The 16,533-nt window shown below is 42.1% G+C and overlaps 1 pseudogene; it reads right to left on the bottom strand.

Annotated features, from left to right (window-relative positions):
• Window positions 1-11,013: 11,013 nt before the first annotated feature.
• LOC121158350 lies at window positions 11,014-14,394 on the bottom strand (annotated as a pseudogene).
• Between the last annotated feature and the right edge of the window lie 2,139 nt (window positions 14,395-16,533).

Genomic DNA, 16,533 nt, shown 5'->3' with positions numbered 1-16,533 from the left:
GCAGCTCTCTAGGACCCCTTTTTTGAGGGCATGAATCCTGTTCCTGAGAGTTCTGCCCTCACAGCACTATCACCTCCTCTAAGCCTCTCCTCCCAACACCAATAGGTTTCAACATTTTAACTTGGACTAGGACACAAACTTTGGACAAGAGTACAACGTGACCAAAAAAATGTGATTATTGAATTATTGAAATACTTAGAAAAAGATTCCCCCAGTTACCAAGAACATAATTTTTATACTTGTTATGTAATTAAGAGTCTTCCTGAGTTAAGTGTTCAATACCACTTGCTTACACATCAGTGAAATAGACCATCACTAACTACAGCTTCTACCACAGTTAGAGGGTTGGCTGGGGCTTACAGAAAGTTGGGAAAGACACACAAAGAAAGAGCTCATAGGACTTCAGAATTAACACCGTAATTATAAATGACCCTACATTCATTACCATGGACATCACTGTAGGTGGAAGTATTTCAATTTTCCTCAATGAAATATGAAAATAACCTCAACTCAGTGGTACAAATGCCACCTCTCCTAAAAGTATCCTTGGTATTCATTTTGAGGAGCCTATTCTCCGGTACCTGAAGCCAAGAATGAGGTCACTTATTCCAAATTGCAAGAAGTCTTCATAAAGTTCATAGAAAAATATACATATTATGAAAAAATCAATAGAATTTTTTTAATTTGCTTATTTGAAAGATAGAATTTAAGATGTATGGGAGGTGGGGGAGGAGAGAGAGATCTTCCATATACTGGTTCATTCCCCAAATGGCCTCAATAGCCAGTTCTGGGCCATAGTGAAGCAAGGAGCTTCTTCCAGGTCTCTCATGTGGGTGCAGGGTTTCAAGCACTTAATCCATGCTCCTCTGCTTTCCCAGGCATGTTAGTAGGGACCTGAGTTGGAAGTGGTTCAGCTGAGACATGAACTAGTGCCCAAATGGGATGCCAGGTGCTGTAGGCGAAGGCTTAACCCTCTATGCCACAATGCTTGATCTCAATCTTTTTGCACCAAAATTAACTGATGTTTAGTTGTTATAATATGTTTGAACAGGATCAACAGAGTCTAGCTTGAGGCACTAAGAAGAATATGACACCAATTTGAAGAGACTCCCGATGAGAACAGTGTGAGTTATGCTAGCATTAAAGCAAGACCACACATCAAATGTATCAGGAAGCTTTGGTAGAACAATGATGAAATCCTTGGCACCTTATTAAAAACAGATGCTCCCAAAGCAAATAGCAGTTTGGGCCTGGCACAAAGGCTCAATGACAAAATCCCCGCCTTGCTTGCACTGGGATCCCATATGGGTGCTAGTTCATGTCCCAGCTGCTGTACTTCCTGGGAAAGCAGCAGAGGACGGCCTATGTGGGAGACCCAAGATTGAGCTCCTGGTTTCAGCCTGGCCGTACCCTGGCTGTTGTAGACATTTGGGGGCTGGAAGGTCCTTAACTCATCCTCTCTCTGCCTTTTTCTTGTTCTCCTTCTGCAGGGAGCTGGAATGGAAGTGGTCAGGGTCAGGCTGGACCAGGCTGGGCCAATGCACAGCACACACCAGCACAAGTGAGAGCCAGGATGGGGTGCAGACAGGACCCAGGTGGACCACAACACCCACCAGTTACATGAGGGCCGATGCTAGGAGTGGACCAGGCTGGGCTAGGCTGCTGCACCTGCTCACAAGAGCTGGAGTCGGGGTGGGCTGGACTTAACCAGGCTGAGGACCTGCTGCCAAATGCTGAGACTCGGGGTGGGCCGTCTCAGAATGAGTCGCAGCATCCACTGGCACATGCAAGGCCCAGGGCTGAAGGCAGGTCCAGTAGGGGAACCTCCAGGACTCCTCTGCTGAGTCACAGAGAAATTCTACTCCTGCTACCCGTGTGGGATACTGGGATTGTGTTTCTGGATCTTGTCTGTTGTTGAGCATTTGGGGAGTGAATCAGAAAACAGAATCTCCCCTCTCTGATTCTCAAATAAGCCAAATAAATACATTTTTAATCATGTCATTTTAAAAAATAGTGACAAATAAGGAATGCAGAGAGGAAAGGAATTTCATTTTATTGGAATTGTATCTACAGGGACAGTATTGGGGTATGGTAGTTAAAGCTGCCACCTATAAGGTTCGTATGTGTACCACTTTGAGTCCAGGCTGCTCCACTTCTGATCCAGCTCCCTGCTATTGCACCTGAGAAAAGCAGCAGAGGACAGCCCAAGTCTTTGGGCCTCTGCTTCCCACATGAGAGACCTGGAAGAAGCTCCTGGCTACTGGTTTCAGCCTGCCCTAGCCTTGCCCATTGTGGTTATCTGGGGAGCGAATCAATGGAAAGAAGAGCTCTGTTTGTCTCTCTGTCCACCTATGTGTGTGTATTTTGTAACTCTGACTTTTAAAAAATGAACAAATGCATTAAAAATAAAATCAGAAATGGATCCACAAACTACATTAAATCTATCAAAAACTAACAATAAAATTATTTTTAATGACAGAGGAAACTAGATAGAGGAATAAGAAATAGAAAAGGAATATACAGCAACTACTGTCTGCCTTATTTTTCTAATATATCTAAAAGTGTTCTAAAATATAAAATATATTTAAAAAGAGAGGGAGACTTAGAGACATATAAACCAGCTTTAACTGGACCTATTTAGGATCCTGATAAACCAACTTTTAAAAATGATTGTTAACCTTTTTTTATGATGTTTACATAGCTGATCAGGGAGGGAAGGATCAAGTGTTAGGGAAAAGTGGGTGTGATCATCGCTTCCAAATTTTCTATTTCTTCCTTTTTTTGGGGTAAGGGGGAGATAAGGGGAAAAGCCATACCCAGTTTCCCAACTGGCCCACTACCCAGTGATGGGATAGTCACCTGATGTCAACTCAGGGTCTCAATGTGCCGATAAACCAATTGTAAAAAGCTATCATCAAGACAATTGGAGCAATTTAAGTACAGATGACCAACAGAAGAGATTGCTGAGTTGTGTGATGTGTGATATAACTGTATCATTACAGATTTTCTATTTAAGATTTATGTTTCTAAAAAGCAGAGAGAGAGGGCCTGACGTAGTGGTTAAGGTCCTCGCCTTGCACGCCCGGCATCCCATATGAGCACCAGTTCTAATCCCGGCAGCCCCACGTCCCCTCCAGCTCCCTGCCTGTGGCCCGGGAAAGCAGTCAAGGACGGCCCAAAGCCTTGGGACCCTGCACCCGCGTGGGAGACCCGGAAGAGGCTCTTGGCTTCGGATCGGCATAGTATCGGCCCGTTGCGCTCACTTGGGGAGTGAATCATCGGACGGAAGATCTTCCTCTCTGTCTCTCCTCTCTGTATATCCACCTTTCCAATAAAAATTTTAAAATAATAAATAAATAAATAAAAATAAAAAGCAGAGAGAGAGAGACATCTTGTACCTACTGGCTCATTTTCTGTACCTGACATGAGCTGCAGGCATCTCAAGTGGCTGCTATACCACACCAACCTAGTATCATTATCACTACTTCAATATACTTCAGGCTAACGCTCTCCCATCTGAGCTGTTTCAGCAGCTACTTCAACATACTTAACACTTGCAGATTGTCTTACAACAGTCCATAGGAGGTAGGAATAGGGAGGTCCAAGGTGGCAGAATGAAAAATGTATAAAACCAACTTGACAAAGAAAATGAATCAATAATCATTTTTATTGAGTAGTCAAGAGCAGTTCATTATTTTATGCTCCGTGCATATTTTAAATTTTTCATAATGAAAAAATGTTACAGCATGTACAATGAAATGCTGTTAGAGGATCTTTTTTCTCACATCTAAAAGGCACAAGAAATTGAATTAGGCTATCTGCTGCACAGCAATGAAAGCCTAAAAGATTGGGTTTGAATTAAATAATAATTGGAATTCCTTTTCAAGTTTCTGACTATAATGCTAATCTAATACAAATATAGTTTAACTTCCTTAAGCCTCCCTCACAGCATGCAATTCAGACGTTCCCAGCCCTAAGTAATCAAAAAAGTCAACATTGAGAACAATAATTCTAAGATACAATTGAAGCTATCAATAAAAGTATCTTCCAACCTTTATACAGGTATGATAGTGCTGATTTTCTTAAATGTACAATTTTTTGATTCCTATACCTAAATAATCATAAAATGATAACAATGAAAACAATGACTTCTTGGGCCCATCGCCGTGGCCTAGCAGTTAAAGTCCTCGCCTTGCGGCCCAGTGCTATAGCATTGTGGTTAAAGTCCTTGCCTTGTACACACTGGGATCCTATATGGTCACATGTTCTAATCCTGGTGGCCCTGCTTCCCATCCAGCTCCCTGCTTGTGGCCTCAGACAGCAGTTGAGGATGGCCCAAAGCCCTGGGACCCTGAACACGCATGGGAGACCCAGAAGAGCTCCTGGATCCTGGCTTCGGAAAGGCTCAGCACTAGCCGTTGCGGTCACTTGGGGAGTGAACCATCGGACAGAAGATCTTCCTCTCTGTCTCTCCTCCTCTCTGTAAATCTGACTTTCCAATAAAAATAAATAAATCTTTATAAAAAATAAATAAATAAAGTCCTTGTCTTGAATGCGCCAGGATCCCATATGGGTGCCACTTCCCATTCAGCTCCCTGCTTGTGGCCTGAGAAAGCAGTGGAGGATAGCCCAAAGCCTTGGGATCGTGCACCCACATGGGAGACCTGGAGGAAGTTCCTGGCTCCTGGTTTCAAATTGGCAAAGCACCAGCCATTGGGGTCACTTGGGGAGTGAATCATTGGACAGAAGAAATTTCTCTCTGTCTCTCCTCTTCTCTCTCTTTATATATATCTGACTTTGCAATAAAAATAAATAAATCTTAAAAAAAAAAAACCTAAAATTCAGCTATCCTTTTGGAAAGATTAACCATAGCATCTCTACAAACAAATTCTCAAATTTCATTTCAAATTGTATTAAATTTACATAAAACTTTTAAAATCCAATCGTCAGAGTCCAGTTGTAGCTGTTCTCATTGGCAGATTGTCAAGATAACTTGATTACTTTTATTGTACCCAAGCAAGCCAATACAGGGGAATGCCACACATTAGTTAAGATTTTAAATCCTTTGCAGCCAGCGGTGAAGAGGGGCTCATGCAATTAAGACTTCTCAACCCCAAATGCAGACCAGCAGGGCTTATAAAGGCAAAACCCACAAACCAGGAAGGATTCGGGGACTGAGCTAATGCACAACTACCTTAGGGGTAAAACAATTACTAACTTTGAAGCTTTCGTTACTGTATCAGGTGAAAATCATTTCTCCAAGTCACGTTTGAACAGCCTAACTAGGGCTTCGAGCATTCTCGCCAAGCAGGTTGTGGTTTCCTTGGATGAGTTAGTCTCACAGGTTGAGGAGAAGGGGTACCTCATCTAAGATGGAGCCCAGCTCAACATGGAATCACTCATGTCAAGCCTGTTATTTCACTTTATGTTTTCTCTTTTTTTAATTTTAATTTTCTTTTTAATTTTGTTTACAAATTGAGAGGGATGTACACTCATGTGGGCCTCTGGTTAGGGTGGAGAGGACCGAGATATGCAAGAAGGTGGGTGGGAAAAATGTTTCCACTTTTTTTTTTCTCTCTTGTGTCAGCTCCTTGCTGATGTCAAACATCAAACATCAGCACTCAAAGATGGGAGATGGTCATTTGATAACATCTTAGAAACCCCGATATGGGGCTTTGATAGTTGATAGTATGGTTTTGATAGTTCTGAGACACCATCGGCTTCATTGTACAGTGTTGAGAAAATCCTTCCAAGGTCATTGGCTGACCAGGTCCACCTTAGTACATGCACAGACCCAGACACTTTGCTACAAAGCATGGCCAAGAGAGTGGTCCAACCTGTTCTGCTTCCCATCCTATGACGAGGTGCTCAACATCCTTTGCTGGCCTAGATGAGCAGGCTATCCTGTCCACTGAGTGCATCTGGAAATGCTGACGACTTCACAGGTATCAGTAACTGAGAAGGCCCTGCCCTGACAGTGCACTCCAAGGTCAGACCATATATACTGTGATTTTCCCTGTGGCCAGATTTGAGCCCAACAATTTAGTTCAGGAGTTCCCCACAAATAAAACCTCATCTGAATTCAGGTGTGTGCCAGCCAGTGTGGGGTCAGATCTGTTTCTTCAGCTGTACCAGCCAATGCACTTACCAGTGGATATAACTGCCCGATCAGTTCCACCACCAGCCTCATTGCTCTCACAAACCAACAAGTACTGCAGCCTAGCCCAGCCTAGCTCGCAACAGGCTCAGTCCTCACACAGACCATCAGGTGTTGCAGCCTAGTTAGGACAATCCCAGAAACCCCCACCAGGCCTACCCCAGCCCCGGATTTTGTGCATGCCAGTAGTTGCTGTGGCCTAGCCCCACCTGTCCCACATCCCATCTGGTTCTCATGCACAACCATGGGTGCTGAAATTTAATTTAGCTCGATTCACCCCCTAGACCAGCACACACAATATGCCTACAGGTGCTGCTGCTTTGTCCAGCCTGGCCCACCCCCAGCCCTGGTTCTGATGCTCACCAGCAGGACCTGCAGCCTAGCAATGGAGTGCCCATATTCCTCTATCTGGCCCGCTTCCAACCCTGGAGCTCCAGATCACTGAATCTCTGGATCTCCAGAGTGCCTAACACGGCTCACCCCCTATCTCAGCACTCACCAGCAGGGGTTAAGGCCCAACTGGCCCCATTCCAGCTCTCAATGGTGGGTGCTACAGCCTTACCCAGCCTGGTTCACTCCCAGACCTGGCTCTTATGTGAACTGGCAGGTGCCACAGGTTAGCCCAGCTTGTCCCACCTCTATTCTGGTTCTCATGAGCCCCACTGGGTGCTGCAGCCTGGTCTTCCCCGCCCCGGCTCTGGCACTCATCTGTGGGAGTTGGAGCTTAGCAGGGGAGTTTGATGCCTTCTAATATCAAACTTCCATTGCTGTGTCAACTACCTCCAGCAGACATTGACTTTTACCAAATGACTATGCTAAAAATTCTTGGAGTATTGGAATATTTTATTTGTGTATACAAGCTCAATCTTTCTTCCTCCTTGAGGAGAAGTTCCAGGGTGGTGCACCTTCTCCCAAATCCACTGGAGTATAAGGCTGCTATAAACCACCCACACTGCCTAAAGAAGGACACTGAAAGCCCAGAACACTTGGTCTGTAAAACTTCTAGAAGAAACACAAAGGGAAAGCTGGTAGACCCTAGTAGTCTTGACAATGAATCCTTTTACTTAACATGAAGACACTTGGCAATATAAACACAAAGAGGTAGGTAAGCTTCTGCACAGTAAAAAAAGAAAATATCAACAAAGTAAAAAGATAACCCACGGAATGGGAGAAAAGTGTAAATCTGACAAGGAGTAGTATACAAAAAAAGCAATTCAACAGCAAGAAAACTTTAAAAAAAAAAAAAGGCCAATTTTTAAACAAGTATAAAACCTACATAGACTTTTCTCTAAAGAAGACACAAGTGGGCAACAGATATATGAGAAAAGCACTCAACATCACTAACATCAGAGGAAAGCAAATGAAAACCAAAATGAACATGTTCCGCATCAATGCCTGGTTTGATTATCAACTCCATCTCCCGACTCCAGCTTCCTGCTCCTGTAGACCCTGGGAGACAGTAGGACTAGCTCAGGTCACTGGATTCCTGCCACTCACATGGGAGACCTGGACCAAATTCCTGGCTTCTGGCTCCCGTTGCTGTCTAGCTCTAACCATTGCAAACATTTGATCAATGAAACAACGCACAAGAACTCTCTTCCTCCCTCCCTTCCTCTGTCTCTGGATGTGTGTCAATTCAACAACTTAAAATGAGATATCTCTCACATCTCCTAATATAGCTATAATCAAAACGACAGAAGTTAGCAAATGTTGGCAAGAATGTGAAGACAAGCAAACCCTTCTACACTGCTGATGGAAATACCAAATGAGGTAGTCAGGGTATAAAACTGCATGGAGCTGCCTCAATATATAAAGAATCACCTGGGGCTGACGCTGGGCCTGCCTGCATCACCTGTGTCCCTACTCACATGCCCGGGCAAGCACTGAGTGGAAGATGAACCCAGGCACTTACATGGGAAACCCAAAGGAAGTGCCTAATTCCCTGCTTGGGCCTGACCTATCCCCTCATTTGGAGGGAAGGAACAGGTGTTTAGCCTAGCCATGAGGTGTTAGGTAGGACACCCAGGTCCCACACCAGAGGGCCTGGGTTCAATGATCGCCCTCCAGCTCAACTCCAATTTCCTGGGAGTGCAGGTCCTGAAAGGCAATATTAATGGCTGAAGCAACTGAGTTTCTATAACCCATTTGAGAGATCTGGATTAAGCCTCAAGCTCCCAGTTTTGACCCCAACCCAGCCCCAGCTGTGGTGGGCATTTGGGACATGAACCAGCAGATCTGAGCTCTGTATCTCTTTGAGTCTCTCTTGCTCTCCCTCTCTCCCTCCTCTCTCTCTTGCAACCAGGTAAGTAAGTTAACAGAGTAACTCTCTTGTTAAGAGTTCTCACAACAACAAAAACAAACAAAAAGGAAAAAAGACACAAGGAACTTTTTGGAAGTGATAGGTTACCTCTATTACCTCGAAATTGGTGATGATTTTAAAAATACAGACGTTGCCTAAATTCATGAAATTATACTCAGTAAATATGGCCAGTTTTGTGTCTCTACTAAACTTCAATGCAATTTTCTTTTAATTCATTGATTTCATGTTTTCTTTCCTGTTATAAAATAGCAACAAATCATTTCTGGGCTACTAGGTCTGTCATTAGTCAGAAAATATTAATGTAAATGTACAAAGAATTCTGACTAAAAACAATTACCAGGAAGGGTTGACTAAGCGGCTCTGCAAATTACTTAAAACAGATAGGAGTCATAGTTTTCTAATCTGCCTGAGTCATTCAATTTTAAATTGCTTTGCATGCACTTCTAGCTTGCTTGTGAAGGTCATTCTACTTTGCACTGCTTTTGTTTTTCTTCCCATTGACTTGCTATCTGAAATTTTATGACATTTGCAAAATTTGATGCATTTTAAATATCATGCAATTAAAGAGATAAGACTAAGATTTATGTCTTTTTAAACTGCTCAGTATGTTAAAATTTTAGAAACAAGTCTCTTTCAGGTTTCCCATAGAGGTACATTATTTATTTCTTTTTTATTTTGTTTAACATAGCTCGTTTTTAAGTGAAAAAAAAAAAGAGAAAATGCCATAACATTTGTAATCAGCAATTGACAACCTCACATCCTACACATTTATCTTCAAAATAACTTCCAAATCTAAGCGTAATTATGCCCAAAAGCTTAAGATGCCGAGATAGCATACAAGACATATACAGTTAAGGGAAGCATGGAGAAGCCCCATCATAGCATTTGAATACCAGCAAAGCCAAGGAATATAAATTATAAAGATGACTCCCACTGACACAAAGTAATTCATTTAGTTCAATTGCTACTATTACAGCCCCTCCTTAAAAATTTTTTTAATATTTGTTTATTTGAAAGGGAAAAACAGAGATCTTCCATTCACTGGTTCACTCCCCAATTGGCTAGGTCTTCCACATGAGTGCAAGGACCAAGCACTTGGGCCATCTTCCATTGCTTTCCAAGAATCTTGAGCAGAGAACTGGATTAGAAGTAGATGAACCATGCTCATTTCAGTAGCACATATACTAAAATTGGGATGGAGTAGATGAATCAGGACTCAAACTAGCACTTATAGTCATCTTAGCCTACTAAGCCACAACATCGACCCCTAGATTCTCCTCTTTTAAATGCATCCCAGCTGCTCTACTTCTGATCTAACTCCCTGTTAATGGCTTGGGAAAGCAGAGAAACATGGTCCCAGCCTTTCTGTGTCTGTACCCATGAAGGAGACCCATGGGTCTCCCCGACTTCCTGGTTCCTGCCTTTGAATGAACACAGCTCCATCCACTGCAGTCATTGGAGAGTGACTGAACAGATAGAAGATCTCTCTGTCTCTCCTTTCTGTGTAACTCTGCCTTCCAAATAATAATTTTTAAAAAGCTTTAACAACAATTGCTTCTAATAATACAAGTCTGTACATCACAAGAATTGCCCAATGACTACATTGTTTGGTTGGGGTTTTTTTTGTTTGTTTGTTTGTTTTTTGCCTTTGTGAGAGATTTTGCTGCCAATTATTTATCTTAACCGTTTCAGAAAGAAGAACAGATTTAGCTCAGTTCCACATGATTGGCAGCTGGCAAAATCTTGTGAAGCCAGTGTTCTGATTGCTAAGGATTTAATTTGTTTTTTTTTTATCTATTTTTTATTTACTTCCTTTTTTAAAATATTTATTTTATGTTTATTAGAAAGTCAGATATACAGAGAGGAGGAGGGGAGACAGAGAAAAATATCTTTAATCCAATGATTCACTCCCCAAGTGATCCCAGCGGCTGGTGCTGAGCCAATCCAAAACCAGGAGCCAGGAACTTCTTTCCAGGTCCCCTGCAAGCACAGGGTCCCAAGGCTTTGGGCCGTCCTCCACTGCTTTCCCAGGCCACAAGCAGGGAGCTGGATCGGAAGTGGAGCTGTCAGGATTAGAACCAGCATCCATCTGGGATTCTGACACATTCAAGGTGAGAACTTTAGCTTCTAGGTCACCGAGCGGGGCCCAGAATTTAATTTGGATGCTTCTAATACTTAGCCATCTAACACTTCAAACATAATCCAGAATAAATGCATCATTTCCTTTCCTTTCACTTTAATGCAGCACCTACCTCACTTAGGCATGGAAATATCTTTAGTAATTATGATTACCAGAGGAACAAGTTCCCTGAACAGTATAGCCATGAGGACAATGCACACAAAGAAAAACGCGAAATAAAACTCCGCATGATAATTTACCAATCTAAGGAAACAAAAATTTCCAACACATTAAGAAATAAATGTAGTTACAAATGCACTAGCAGGTCTATGTGAAGAGATTCTGATTAATCTGAAAGTGGCTTAATATTTACAAGATAGGCAAGCAGGAATGGTGCACTTAATCCAGCACTGGCCCTCAGAAACCAAAAGTATTTTCTCTGCTGTAAGCCACATATAAGAATCCATCTGGAGAATCAAGATGGTGGAATAGGGTAAGGACATGTTTAAACGGATGGAAAAACAGTTAATTAGGATGAAACAGAGCAGACATATTCCAGGAAATAGGAGAGGACAGGAAAACAGCAGAGGGATACCTGGAGACTGAAAGACACAGGAGAGCAGCGGACACAACGACGTGGTGTTGCGGCGACTGATGCTCCACCAGCATTCAGCTGACAGCGATCTGAACTCCACCAGCGGCTGGAGCTCCACCAGCAACCAGGTGGGAGGGGACTTTCACTGAGAGCTTTGGAGGTGAGCCCAGGGAGGGAACTGTCCGTCCTGCTGATCCATTTGATTTGACCAGGAGCAGAGACAGAGCAACAGATCCAGGACAGGCAGTGTGAGAACAGGGTGGATTTTCACAGCCCAGTCTGCCCCCTAGAGTCATACTGGGCACCATTTTGCATAAGGAGGCAAAGGCAAGGGAAAGGATTGAGCATACATTGAGGTGGGAGTGAACTCATTTCTGACTCAGTGAACTAAATCAACGTGGCATTTTACAGGTTCCACCCAAGAGAGTCCTGCGTAGCACTCAGACTTGATGCCCAGCAGATCAAGAACTCTAGTAGTGGTATAACAGGCACCATTTTGTACACTGTGGCAATAGGTTTAGGACTGCAGGGGACAACAGTGAACTGCGCATGTGCTGAGCACGCCAGAACTCACTGAATTCAGTGGATTGCACTGGTCCCACAGGAAAATAGTACCGACTGTGTCATCGCACAGGTCAAAATAGGTCCATGTGGCATTCAGACCTAATGTCCAACAGGTTCCAGCAAGATCAGCGCCACCAACAAACTAGCTATATAGGACACCTGGTGTCTCCATAATCCTTGGACCTGCTCCAACCAAAAGTGGGAGAAAGGTTGCAGAGTGGTGAGCCAGGAGCCGGGGCCATGGAGACCACGGTGGAAATCTAACATAAGAACCCACACCTGGAACTCGCTGCAGGTTGTGGCAAAAGTGGCTGCAAGCAAAAAGTTGTGTACCAACTGCAATAAGTAAAATCGCATTGTAGACCTGTGGGTGACACAGCTTAGAAACCTGCCCCAAGGAGAAGACTCTGCTAACCAGAAGTGCAATGACCAAGAGCAAAAGAAGAGACAAAGGCACAATGAAGATTACTGAAAACTCCCCTGCAAAGGAGCAAAACCCTATGCCAACCTCAGAGTTCACTGAGGAAGATATCAAGAAAATGGGACATACAGAATTCATAAAACTCATTTTAAAGCTTCTGATAAAAAATGAGAAACACATACAAAGTTCAAAGAATTTGAGGAAGCAATAAAGCCAATCAAGGCTGATATATCAGAAATTAAGAACACAGTACAGCAAATTAAAAGTACAGTGGAGAGTTTCCAAAAAAAAATGAGGCAAGCAGAAGAAAGAATCTCAGAATTGGAAGATATTTCCTGTCATCAGGGGGAAGCAAACAAAAAGCTGGAAGCAGAACTGGATCAGGCCAGAAAAAGTTTTCAAGAATTGAAAGACACTATTAAGAGGCCTAATATAAGAGTTATGGCAATCCCAGAAGATGCAGAAAAAGAAACTGGTTTTACAAACATATTTAATGAAATAGTAAAGGAAAATTTCCCTAATCTAGTGAAAAAATTGGAAAATAACGTCCAAAAGGGGCACAGAACTCCCAACATGCTTGATCATAAGAGATCTTCACCAAGACATATGATTATCAAACTCTCTTCAATTGAACATAAGGAAAAGATCCTGAAATGTGCACGTGAAAAACATCAATTGACATATAATGAATGGCAATTAAACTTACAGATCTCTCCCAGGAAACTCTACAGGCAAGAAGAGAATGGAATGACATATTCCAGATTCTCAAAGAAAAACAATTGTCGGCCTAGGATAACATATCTAGCAAACCTTTCTTTCATCTTTGAAAATGAAATAAAATTCTTCCAGAATAAAGAAAAACTAAAAGAATTTGCCTCTTCCAATCCTGCCCTACAAATGATACTTCAAGATGTTCTCTTGACAGAGAAGAGGAATAGCACCTACCAAAACCAAAGGCAAATGGGAAAAACATCCCAGTAAAATAACAACAGAAGACTAAATTAATGACCAATCCATTGCTAAAATGTCAGGACCAAAGTACTATTCATACATATTAAACTCTGAATGAAAATGGTTTAAGTTCAATCAAACGTCATATATTAGTAAACTGTATTAAAAAACAAAACATCTATTTGTTGTCTAGAAGAGACACACTTCACCAACGAAAATCAGCAGAAACTATATCACGTGGGTTTTCTTGTTTTCTGTTAGTTTCGTCTTTTCAAAACACTTTCTTCTGATTAAATCATTCAATGACTCGTAGATCATAGAGTTGCATCATTTTCTTCAGGAAGGTTCTTGATTCCCATTTCTTCAGAGACACATTAGTCATTCTGTAGCATGTTATTTAACTTGATGGTGTTGTTAATTTCTTTTTTCTTGCTGATGTTGATCTTGTTTTGTGGCTTTTCATTTAATGGGATGTATAGTAGCTGTGTAATGGAGACCGCCTATGGAACTGTATCATAAAATGATAATAATAATAAAATGTAAAAAAAAAAAATCCATCTACCTTTTTTCTTCTCATAAGGCTGTCCCATAGCTAGACTGGACTAGAGGACTGTCATATGCACAAGCAGGATGATGGACTTCTCAGAAGGAAGCTGATTCTTTTCCTGATGATCTATACGAACTGAGCCACAGTGATGTCAGAGGGAACCAAGTACTTCCACTTGTCAGTGTCGACAATCTGAGCGTCTGAGACTTTTTCCACAATCGCTGGAACCTGATTGGGCATTTCTCTCGAATTTTCACAGAGTCCATGCATCTGTGTTCCGGAGAGCGGTCCTCCTTGAACATCCACTTCATGGATGGTAAGTGGAGTAGTCGGGACATGAACCAGCCCCATATGGGATGTCAGCACTTGGAGGTGGAGGATTAGCCAATTGAGCTATCACACTAGCCCCGTACTGTTCTTCTATTTAACATAAAAAATTTCATGTTTTCCTTACATTACAGAGTGAGAGAAGGAAAGTTATGAAGAAATACACACACCTTAGTCATATATTCAGAATTTTTATTGATGGGATGCACAATCACAAATTGTAAAGATCTAGGCAATGAGCTATATCATGGCCAGATTTTTTTCTTAAAGAGGATTACAGACCAGATCCACATTTTGGAGAGATAACAATGTAGTACTTGAAGATAACAATTTTACAGGGAAAGGGAGAAGAATTGCAAGGGAAAATACAAAAAGAAAAAAATGCCAGGGAGAATGCAGTTAAATGTAGAGAAACCATAGATTTAATAGAAAATTCCCTATCAAAAACAACTTTTTTAAGGCCCAGCTCAGTGGATGAATCCTCAACTTCGCATGCACCAGGATCACATATGGGCACCTATTAGTGTCCCTGCTGCTCTACTTTCCATCTAGCTCCCTGTTTGTTACTGTGAAAGAATTAGAAGGTTGCCCAAAGCCTTGGGACCCTGCACCTGTGCAGGACACTCAGAAGAAGCTCCTGGCACTTGGCTTCAAATCAGCTCAGCCCCTGCCATTGCAGCCAGTGGGGCATGAGCAACAGAGAGATCTTTGTCTCTCCTTCTCACTGCAAATCTGCCTTTCCAATAAAAATAAACAAATCTTTAAAAAAAAAAAAAAACTTTTTAAAAGTGTTTTATTGGGCCTGGCGGCGTGGCCTAGCAGCTGAAGTCCTTGCCTTGAACGCCCCCAGATCCCATATGGGCGCCGGTTCTAATCTCGGCAGCTTCACTTCCCATCCAGCTTCCTGCTTGTGGCCTGGGAAGGCAGTGGAGGACAGCCCAAGGCTTGGGACCCTGCACCCGCGTGGGAGACCTGGAGGAGGTTCCTGGTTCTCGGCTTCGGATCGGCACAGCACCGGCCGTTGCGCTCACTTGGGGAGTGAATCATCGGACAGAAGATCTTCTTCTCTGTCTCTCCTCCTCTCTGTATATCTGACTTTGTAATAAAATAAATAAATCTTTTTTTAAAAAGTGTTTTATTATGCCATGTTAAATCATTGTCCTTAGATCACTGATTGGGGTAAATTGTCTTGTGTAGTAACATTTTAATGTTTCTGCTTTGCATAATTTATCTTTCTGTGTAGTATTTCTATTAATATTCCTGTAAAATAAGAGTTTTACAACAAAAATTACAATAATAAAAATTATCTGTGAAATTTAACTTATATTACTCTGAAGAAAAGTTCTCCAAATGGTGAAACATTTCTTCCTACAAAATAAAGTGACAGGGCCTGGCAGCGTGGCCTAGCAGCTAAAGTCCTCGTCTTGAACGCACCAGGATCCCATACAGGCAACGATTCCAATCCCTGCAGCTCCACTTCCCATCCAGCTCCCTGCTTGTGGCCTGGGAGAGAGTCTAGGACAGCCCAAGGCCTTGGGACCCTGCACCCACGTGGGAGACCCGGAAGAGCTCCTGGCTCCCGGCTTCGGATCAGCTCAGCACCAGCCTTTGCTCACTTGGGGAATGAGTCATTGGATGGAAGATCTTCCTCTCTGTCTCTCCGCCTCTCTCTATATATATATATCTGACTTTGCAATAAAAATAAATATTTAAAAAAAAAAGAGAGAGTTTGAATAAAATAGGTACTAAGTCCCAGAAATGCAGAGCTATAAAATAATAAGCAATTTATAAGCTAATCTGAATGAATCAACTTTAAAACAATTATCTACATGATGAAAAAAAGTAATCATATCAAACAAAACATTATAATAATCATATTTCAATTATAATGGGAAAATTAGGATTAAAAAAAAAGGTTGATTTTACAGGATCACACTGTTCATCAAAAAATTCCTTTTCTTGGGACACAGCAGGATAAGTCTCCACGTGTGATGTTGGCTTTCCACATGAGTACCAGTTTAAATGCCAAGTGTTCTGCTCCTAGTCCAGCTCCCTGCTGATACACCTGAGACAGCAACAGAAAATGGTCCCAATTCTTGGGTCCCTGAACTCATGTGGAAGACCTAGACAGAGTTCTATGCTCTTGGCTTCGACCTGGCCAAGCTCCAGCCACTGCAGCCAGTTACACAGTAAACCACTGGGTGAAGATTCTGTTTCAATCTTTCAAATAAATACATAATCTCTTAAAATTCCCTTTCTAGTTTTACCATTTCTAAATTGCTTCCAACATTTGTCCTTTATTCAACTTTTGCTTCCCATCTCCTTGAAATTCTCACCTTAGCTTCATGCAGAGGAATAGCATGTACAATGTCAGGAAGTGCTCGGGTTACAAGCCTTATTTAAGCCTTGGCCCTAGTTCCTAAGAAGCCTATAGCAATGAAATTGAACGACTTTACAATCAATGACTACGTCCACAACTCCAGATAGAAATAATAGAATTATGAGTAGGCTCATTTTACAAAGTCAATTTAA

This window comes from Ochotona curzoniae, unplaced genomic scaffold (genome assembly GCF_017591425.1).
Source record: "Ochotona curzoniae isolate NIBS_2020 unplaced genomic scaffold, NIBS_Ocur_1.0 contig_3819, whole genome shotgun sequence".
Lineage (NCBI taxonomy): Eukaryota > Metazoa > Chordata > Mammalia > Lagomorpha > Ochotonidae > Ochotona > Ochotona curzoniae.
This window is presented reverse-complemented; position numbering and strand designations above follow the sequence as displayed.